This window comes from Cajanus cajan, chromosome 7 (assembly GCF_000230855.2).
Source record: "Cajanus cajan strain Asha chromosome 7, NIPB_CcT2T_4, whole genome shotgun sequence".
Taxonomy (NCBI): Eukaryota; Viridiplantae; Streptophyta; class Magnoliopsida; order Fabales; family Fabaceae; genus Cajanus; species Cajanus cajan.
Window position 1 is genome coordinate 22,649,702 of NC_138523.1, and position 10,013 is coordinate 22,659,714.

General features: G+C 30.6%; 1 long non-coding RNA gene across 4 annotated transcripts; it reads left to right on the forward strand.

The window, feature by feature from the left end:
* Window positions 1–2,012: 2,012 nt before the first annotated feature.
* LOC109811224 (uncharacterized) lies at window positions 2,013–6,669 on the forward strand. 4 transcript variants are annotated; one of them, XR_014427699.1, is made up of 7 exons: window positions 2,013–2,156; window positions 2,490–2,565; window positions 4,169–4,219; window positions 5,288–5,346; window positions 5,569–5,847; window positions 5,938–6,000; window positions 6,393–6,669. It is a non-coding gene; the product is annotated as an uncharacterized LOC109811224 (long non-coding RNA). The 4 variants fall into 4 exon arrangements; XR_014427701.1 differs by lacking the exon at window positions 6,393–6,669 and adding an exon at window positions 6,199–6,338; XR_014427702.1 differs by having other exon boundaries at window positions 2,075–2,357.
* The last annotated feature ends 3,344 nt before the right edge of the window (window positions 6,670–10,013 follow it).

Below are 10,013 nucleotides of genomic sequence, written 5' to 3' on the forward strand. Positions count from 1 at the left end.
TAAGCGTGGTACTGCATAACTTTAACTTTTAGATTGCTCTATTTTATCCCTTAATTGTATTGATTTCATCTATTTTTTATTTTCCTTGTTTGTTGTGTGACACCTTCTGCCTGACATATAACAAAAAGCATAGTGGTAGAATAATTTAACAAAAATGAGTTCATGCATAAAAGATCACTAAATAACATCAAGTTTGGAAGAAGATATCACATAATAACTAAACCTATCACTATTCTAATAAGAACATCTAATGAAAATAACCACAAGATAAATCTAACATCGTGTCTTAAAAATAACTAAACAATACAAAAGCCAAATCTTAACTAGCCCAATATCACATCCTATCAAAAACACACCCAACATAAGGTTTAAGCCTTTTCACCAGCATCATCAACATGGTAACCATTACCTGTAACACACTCAATACAAAACAAACAAAAAATCGAGGGGAGTGAGAAGCGTTTCACTCCAACATAATCATCATAAACTTAAAATAAAAATAAGTAAAAAATTATAATTCATGGACTTATCACATATTCATGTCATTCACATAACACATCATCTTCATGTCAAACTCATGCACACACATCGTCATCACATCACTCTCATGAATGCTTATCATCATTACGTCAATCTCATGTATACACATCATCATAATATTAATCTCATATCACCCATTATCATCTTTTTCACATTATTGGCTCAATTAACATATAGTTCATGGGCACAAACATCCCAAACACACATAACAACTCATAGCATAATAGTTTATCTCACAACATCTCAACACATAGGTTTATCCTTTAACACTTCTCATATCTCATATGGACATGAAGTCACAAATATAAGGTCTTACAAACATAATTTCATACTCACAACTCATCACATCATGTATAATCATTGCAAATAACCATCTCATATCACATCATGTATAATCATCATGCATAACCATCACTTACTCAAAATTATACACCTCGTGTACTCTTAATAATTACCTCATATACTCATTCATTAGCATATCCCATTTTTCCTAAATTTGAAATAGAACCATACCCATCGCTTTACACATGCAAACATAACCCTTATTTTATGTTTCTTGATACACTCTCCTTTATACACTAAACTACCTTAACAATCACGATATAAGGTTCTCATTACACATACATCAAGTACAATAATTCTCAAGCTCAATACAATTACATACAAACAAGTCACCAATTTCGATGTCGTGCTTGACAATACTCACATTGTGTCTGGCGTCGGTCACACATAAAGCACACCTTGCTTTCGGAAGGATCATGCCTAACATGACTCGACTCACACTCGTCAAAATTACCACAGAGACACCCTTGGAGCTTGCACACCTAACGTGACTACCCCCATACCCAATGTCATCGCTACAAACAATTCATGCTCTATCGCTCTCATGCCCGGCAACCCTTCACCTAAAAGTGTAGACCATCCCAAAAATATTTTCTAAAAAGGAACTCTTGAAAACATTTTTAGAATAGTCCACACTTTTACAAAAATGATTATTCAATAATTGATGTAGAAAAATTTTAAAAATTACAAAATTACCACCACATTCTTTTTTCAACATCATCAGTTATTGAAGAACCTATATAAAATGATGACATTGTAATTTTTTTTTCTACTAGTGTTTTTTTGTGTCAATTGTGTAATTTCGTTTTCAGCTTTTGAATTAATATTTCATTTATCAATGTGATAAAGACATAGAACTGGCACTACTAGAAATATGATATTTACCTAAGGATTTTCATGCAAAAAAATATTTGTAGGAAATTATTGCAAAAATTCTTGTAAATATAAATCTCCAATAAATTATTGCAAATATTTTTGTAATTTTAAATTCGCAGAAAATTCTTGCAAATTTTACTACAAAATATTAATTATATAAATTTTTTGTTGCAAATAAAAATTTCTAAAAAAATTTGTAGGAATTTTTTTATTTTCCTACAAAATTTGTTTTAAATATAAATTCGTAGGTAATTTGTTTTTTTTTAAAATAATATTTCCTGCAAATTTTTTAAATTTTTTTTTGAATCCTCCGTTCGTTTACACACGCTGTCTTCTCCTTGCCACCACCATATTCCTTTCATTGCATTGACTACATCACCTCCGCAACATCGCCGCCGGTAACACCATAACACTTCTCTTAACTGTTCTTCATCACCTCCAAAACACCGCACAACATCACCTTTTCTCCTTTTCTCCACAACACTTCTCTCCTTTTCTCGCACCGCATGCATATGTTAGGATTTTCGTCTTCTCTCCTTTTCTTTTCTCGCACCGCACCTGTACTTGCATTGCATTGACAACATCACCTCCGCAACATCGTCGGTAACACTATTTTTCCACAAGAGCACCGCACAACACCATAACACTTCTGTTAGGGTTTTCGTTTTTTCTCCTTTTCCTAATTTTTCTCACCGCACAACACTTCATTTTTTGTGTGCTTTTGAATGTAGATTTGAAATACCAACTCAATGAGATAGAAGACAATATTTGGAATCTGAAAAATGTAGAAGTAGATGTTGGCTGGAGGTAAGATGTTGGTTGGATATGATTTCCTTGCTTTCTTCCATGTTCTTAACCTGTTTGATTTTGATCTAAGTTGAAACTGCCACTACACATACTTGTTTGATTTTAAGAGAAAATGCTCTGGTTTTTGGAACAGAAAATTACTCTGAGAACATGGGTGAAGAATCTTATCCTACTATAGCAAATTAAAATGCATATTCCAAACCTTAAAACTCTAAAATTGCTGGGGCTTTCCATGTTTCCCGAGATAACAGATACATAAATATATATGCATGCACATTCATTTCGATTCAGGACCATGCACCCTTAAAATTGCTGGGACTGGGGAGTGTTTGATAGCTAGGCATAGGTAGCGCAGATGGTTAATAACTAGAGCCAAGTTCTTGGGCTCTGTTTCTGAATTTTCTGCAAACAGGTGTATAAATTCTGCATAATGTACAAGAGCAAGAATGAAAAATTTGGTGCTTTCATCTTCCCCTCACCCACGCCCCTCCCCCGAGAACTCCCAACTTCATGTACTTTCGCATTGTGATTTGTGGGGGGCCAACTTCTCTATGCTCTGTTGGTCCTCCTACATAATACTAGAACCCTGCTCGGCTGCTCCTAAACCAATAATAAGGAAACCTAAATAAAAAATTTTCTTGCATCATCATTATTTTGTGTTAGCGTGATAGGCCTAAATAACGTAAATCATTTAAGAAAAGTATTCTAACTAGTGCCAATAAGTTGATATGTCATGTGAAAAGGCGTACAAATGGTCAGTAATGCTAAAGCACCATGTTTAATTTTCTTGAATCATGATTGTTTTTTGTTAGTGTGATAGCAGTACTTTGAATTTCGGTAAATTATGAAGAAGTAACAAGTTTTACAAGATAACTCATATATACGTCATTAAAATAAATGCAACTTAGAAACCACGAATTTTCAAGTGGCAACAAGCAAATTCATATTCCATACTCGTTACTAGTTGCTATTACTAAACACAAAGTTGCCTTGAGCATGCATGTTTCTCTTGTTCTTCGGTCCAACTAGCTAGTGTGGTTGTATGTTCATGATTACATGTTCTTTAGTTGTAATAGCTCCTAGGCTGCATAATTATTCAACGCGTCCTAGAAGAACCCAAATTGGCTAACATGGATCACAGGTGGAACCACATACTTAAAGTAGCGTAGTTAGCTGTATAAGGGGAGTATTTTGTCAAGTCATTAGTATAATTCATAGATAACATAAGTGGGATGCTGACAAAGCAGAAGCTTAAGTATTGCATTAAAATAGGTTTAATTGCTGCCAAATTAATGGTTATACTACAGCTTGTAATCTCAGATCGAACACAATAATAGAAATGTCCAAATTGATTGGTGCATGTGCAATTCGCATGGAAACTCATCACACTAGTTCCCTTGGGAACCAAGGTTAAAGACAAATAATGGCATGTAGCTGACACTCTTAATAAATGAAACAAAAATTCATATGGTTTTCATATGAAAAATTCACAAGGTATGATATATTGTCAATAATTCATATGGTTTTGCTATTGGTATAAGTATAATATAGATTTTTTTTTTGTTTCACTACAATGTGACTCAAAGCATCTGTATAACTGCAGGACTCCATTGGTACACGATGTTGAAGGAAAATCAAAATTTGTCATACGCCTGTAAGTTTTCAGTATACTTGATCTCCAAATCTTAATTATGGCTCCTGATCATGTATGTGTAACCTTCTGGCTGTCTTCACTCTTCAGTCTAAATAAAACCTTCTCGATAATTCTATATTAAATATCAAAACATGTTTTTACTTTTATTCTGTATGAGAATTTTAGTAATTTATCTTTAGATTATATATCTGTCTATTATTGTGAGCCATTGCAGAATAGTTCCTCATTTTCTTTTTAGTAGAAAAGTTAAATATATAATGGTTATAATAGGTGGTTTTTCTGGATCCTGGCCTTGGTGCAAGAAGTTTAGGATTGTCTTGTGAGTTGAGCTGTTTGCTATTACATGATTTTTTTTCTGTTGTATTTTAATTGAATGTATTTCTGGAAAGCCTAAAAGAGGGAACCGGGTATTGAGTAGTAGAAGCTAGAATTTGTCAAAATAAATTATGATTAATTCCTTGTATTCCTTACCTACTGGATGAATGATTTATGACCAAACTCATAATTCCTTGTAACTATATATCTCACTTATATCATTAATTTAAAAAAATACATTAATTATTTTTATTTCAGTGGGACACTGTAAGATGAAGAGAGCTCATTTTCATTATAAAATAAATGTTAAATGGATAGGAAAGAAAACTAGGCAGTGGTGACAACAAACTACTGCTATAAATCACATATCTACGTAATTTTCTTCAATTTACGTAAGATAACGTTTATTTAATCATTTTATTCACAATTTTAATAACAAAAATATCGAATACTTATTCATTTTAAGTTGCTAAATTATATTAATTCATTTTTCTTTTCTTTATACTTCTAGATATAAGTAATTTTTTTTAAAAAGATATGGCAATAAATGTTCTTGTTAAAACACTGCCCTTCGTGTAGTGGATCTTGTAAATTTTAAAAATTAATATAATAACATCTTTTAAATTGAGTAATTAAAAGGAGTGTTTACTTTTTTTCTATTTCTTATGTCATTAACCTTTTTATTAGGCCACTTTTATTTTGTTTATGTAGTACTCAAAGATAATGTTCTAATTATCTAAGTTTATAATGCAGTACCATGAAGTGCCTTATGATAGTTTGGATGTTTAGATGCTTTTAATTATCTATTAGAGGTATGTTTCCCTCCTTAACTTCCAAATTATAGTCCTGCTTCTAATTTATTTACTCTTGTTGTATTTTATTTTCTTTTAATTGTTATTATTAGATATAAATATTCAATAATATATTTTAAAATATATTTTACTTTATGTTAGAGGTATGCTTTTAATTTTGTTGTTTTTCATTATTATAACCTTTTGAGATTGAGAATTTATTGTTTGATTCTTGTCTCCTAGTCATTTTGGAGTCAATTTGAACATAGAAATGTCAACACATCGAGCATGGATGTATAATAGGCTTCTTCCTGGTCGAAGGGGATATACAATTGAGTTTTTAAATGGTCTCGCGGAGTTTATGACTTTTGCTTGTCAAACACCAAATTATTCAAGTGAAGGTAAAATACTTAGGATTTGTTGGTTCTTGTTCACATTCACCATTGTCAACTCAACATAACAATGAAAGTGATGACGAAGATGATGAAGACAATGGTGATGAATATAGTAATCATATTAAAGGTGATATTTGATACCTTTTCATTCTTTGAAAGAGGATTTTGCTTTAATATCTTCAATTTTTTAAATGAAAGAGGATTTACTTTTATGCAGGGAATTGTTGATTATAGGTACAAGTTATGGTGGATTGTAGATACAAGTTGACTCTAGTTCATGGTATATCATGCATACGCTATATCATTTTTTCATTTATTTTTATGCAAGGCATGATTAATTGTAGGTACAAGTTATGGTTAATTGTAGATAGAAATTGATTTTACTATCATGGATATGGTATATCATTTATTTTAAATAAATCTTTGAATTGCTGACATTTTACTATCATGCATACGCTATATGATGAATTGACTTTAGGTTCAATAGTTGCTATATATATGTACCTGGCTGGCTAACCATAGGAATATCCAAGTTGTTTCCATCAGTTTCAAGTGCTACTTCCCTTACATTAGCTATCTTTGCCTCTGTTGCCTGAATATCACTCCATTCATTGTCTCCAACTGCCTGAATGTTCACCTGATCTGTTGCCATGTGGACTACATTCTCTGCAGGTACTGGGATAGCTCTAAAAACACTCAGGCATGCTTTATCCACATTCTCTTCTGTGAGGTCAATATGCTTTGTATCTGAGCATGACTCTGTCTTCTCAAAAACTTGAGTTGTATCAATGTGTTGCCTGTTGAAAAAATATCTGAATGTCAACTTGGTTTTATGATGCTACACATTTCACTAGGTATTGATAATACTATTTCCATCGTCACGTTTAGGTGGGAAAAGAGTAGTCAACAAACCTAATTCTAGCTTATAGAAGAAGTTATTTCCTTTCTATTTTCTATCTTGTGTTTCTGAAAAAATTACTCAAACAGATCCTAGAAGTGAAAATAGATAAAATTACTTGGTGGATGTTTATGGCATTACCTAGTTAAGCCCAAGCTAGGCTAAGCCAATTTAATAAATAAATCATGTCATGATTTCTCTAGAAGTCTGTTTAGTTGAAAAGGTTCAAACACCGGTCCTGTTTTAACTTTTAAACGAAGGAATGACAAGGGAAGATGAAAAAATGTAGCAATTTTGTTCCTTCTGTTGTTTTGTTTCGTTTCAAGAGAGAAGGAATAATTAGAAAAGGATGTGAGACTGATAGAATTTATGATCCGTCCAAAATGGAGATGGGAAAAGACAGTTGGTTTTATGAAATAAAAATATCATACTACCCTTATTATTATTTTTTTTTTTTGAAATATTTATATCATTTTATATACATATTTCTTTCTTTCCCTTACTTTCTATAAAACTAAATAAGAGGAAACTAAAGTTTTAACATTCTTTACTTTTAAGACATTCGTATGCAGTATCTGTATACATTTTTATGATTACTAAATACAACTAAGCAATGCCCTGTGGCGGCCCAAGAAAAAAAAGCAATAAAAAAAACAGTTTTATACTTGGCAAATAATAATATGTGTATTATATATATATATATATATATATATATATATATATATATATTCTATTTTATATTTTGAGAAAATCTACTATGTCGACATTGTTTCCAGTGCTTCCTTCATCATTCTCTTTTTCAATTTTTTTTTATTTTCCAAAAAATATCTACCAAGCCCTTTTTTATTAACTTTTTTTTTTATGTAAAACATTACTCAAATTATTTCCTGATTCTGCTTCAAGTTCATTTTTTTTTTCATTTTTGTTGTTCCTGCTTTTCGTTTTCTATTTTCCTTTTCTCAAAAACTTATGCTCTATCATTCCCAACAGTATTAAAAATATGTTGAGACAAAAGATAAACCTAAAACTTCATAAAATAACATGCACAACTATACTAATTAAGTTTCTAGTCATGCTCACTTTGCACGATTATACATTATGGTTGTTAAATTGATAAATAAAAAATCATCGCTAAAAATAAAATTTATGGACCATGATGCACGAAGAAGGCCGAATAGGAATGGACCAATATATAGGAAGCAGCTGGAAATTTCAGATGAAGGATCAAGCGGTCACAATTCCTGCGAAAAATATTTTATTTATATTGCAAAAATTTCCTGCAGAATAAATTTGCAGGAAAATTTGCAGGAAAGTTTCCTGCAAATTTTAGTTCCGTAACAATTTCTTGCGATTTTGAAAATTGGAAGGTAACTTTTCTACGACTTTTTTTGCGATTTTAAAATTTGCAGGAAATTTTGCTGCAAATTTTAGGTATGTAGAAAAGTACCTACACATTTTCTTGCAATTTTTTTCTCAGGAAACTTTACCTGCGGATTTTTTTGCAGCAAAATCCGCAGGAAATATTTAAAATATAATTTTTCTTGCCAAAATTTCCTGTAAAAATTTATTATTTTCATGCAAAAATTATTCGCAAGAAATTTCTTACGAATTTTTAAATCCGTGGGAAATGAGTTATCCACGAAGGTTTTACCTGCAAATTTTAATTTGCAGGAAATTTTGCAGGTAACTTGTTTCCTGCGAATTTTTGAGAAAAATTTGCATGAAAATCCTCAAATAATAAAGAAAATTCTAGTAGTGTGAGTTCTCAACTTCCGCGACAAAAAAAAAAAAAAAAAAAAAAAAAAATATATATATATATATATATATATATATAAAGGAGGGTAGGAAATTAAGTAAACTATCAATGAGGTTGGGGCGACGTGATGAACTTTGCCACTTGTGATTATTAACGAACGAATTGTTTTTCCTTTTTATTCTTGGGCCCTTTTGGGCGGCAATTTCTTCATCGATTCAGATTTGTGCATGAATGTATTAGTTGAGGCTTCCAAGGGTGAAGACAAAGTTCACACACTTTTTTGACTAAATTTCAGGTCTTAATTCCACATAGAATATTATTCCTTTGAGGTTAAAGAGGCTGAACTGAATCTTGCTTTCCACCCTTCAATTGCAATGCTAAAACCATTAATTTGATTCTCCACTTCTGATAATGACAATCATGTTGGATGATAAGAAAAACAAAAATATTTACATCTTTGTGACTATTAAACAACTGTTTTTTTTTTTTTAACACCACTTGAATCATTCGTATGTTGTAATTCTCTTAGTCAGGACCGAATTTAAATATAATTTTTTAATTTAGATACTTTTGATAATATTTTTGGTACGTTAGAAATAGTGTTTGTGTAATAGATATTTATTCAAGATTAACATTTGTTGTAATGAATATTTATATTAAATATTAGCTATTGAAACGAAACCTTTTAATTGAAAAATAATAATATTAATAAAAACACTTAAGAAATTACATATACATTTTTTATTTAGAAATACCCATAACATGATAGGATTAGCCATTCTAATAGAATTTTTTTTTACTATTATGATCAAATATACAAAATTTGAACATGAGCTTTACCTAACAAAAACATATGTACCATCAGAAACAACCATCAATTGATCAATACAAATGATGTTATCTTTAATGATTCTCATATCCTCATCCTATATGGTGATTAATTCATTCCGGGTTTTCCAAAGCAGAACCAAGGACTTGTTATGCGGATTCCTAATATTTTGTAGCATAGAAATTGATTCCAAAGAAAATTTTGATGATTTTATCCAACTTGTTTTGTTTTCATTAATTTGTTTTTTTATCCTAAAATTTGTTTTGTCAGCTAAAATGAAAGATCACCGCTTAGCTTGCTACACAGTTTTATCACAATATAATAACAAAGGACAGATACTATATTTCCAATTAATTTATTCTATATAAAGTTGTTCGATATAAGGGTGGTGGTGACGATGAAAAGTTGAAACTAGCCGTTTAAATAAATTGGATACTCCCAATGAAGTCAGTTCCATCAAATATTGAACTTGATAAAATGTACTCTTTTAATTATATATATTCCTCTCGGGTACAGGGAGGTTATTTGGTAGAGAATGAAGAAAAAAGGAAGTATTATCAAGTAATTAAAAAAATTGTTTGGAGGAAAGAATTTAAGTGAATTTGATAGGATATTAATTGTGGGAGGATTCATGTAAATTTAATTCTACTCTCTTATGGGTGGATTTATGTGGAATTTTAAAAAAAAAAATATTTAGACAAGACTACTCCTACATCATTGTATAAATCTATATTTGAAAATAGCTAGTAAAGAATAAAAATGTAATTGTCTAAATAATTTACTTCTATATAAAAATCAAACAATATAAAA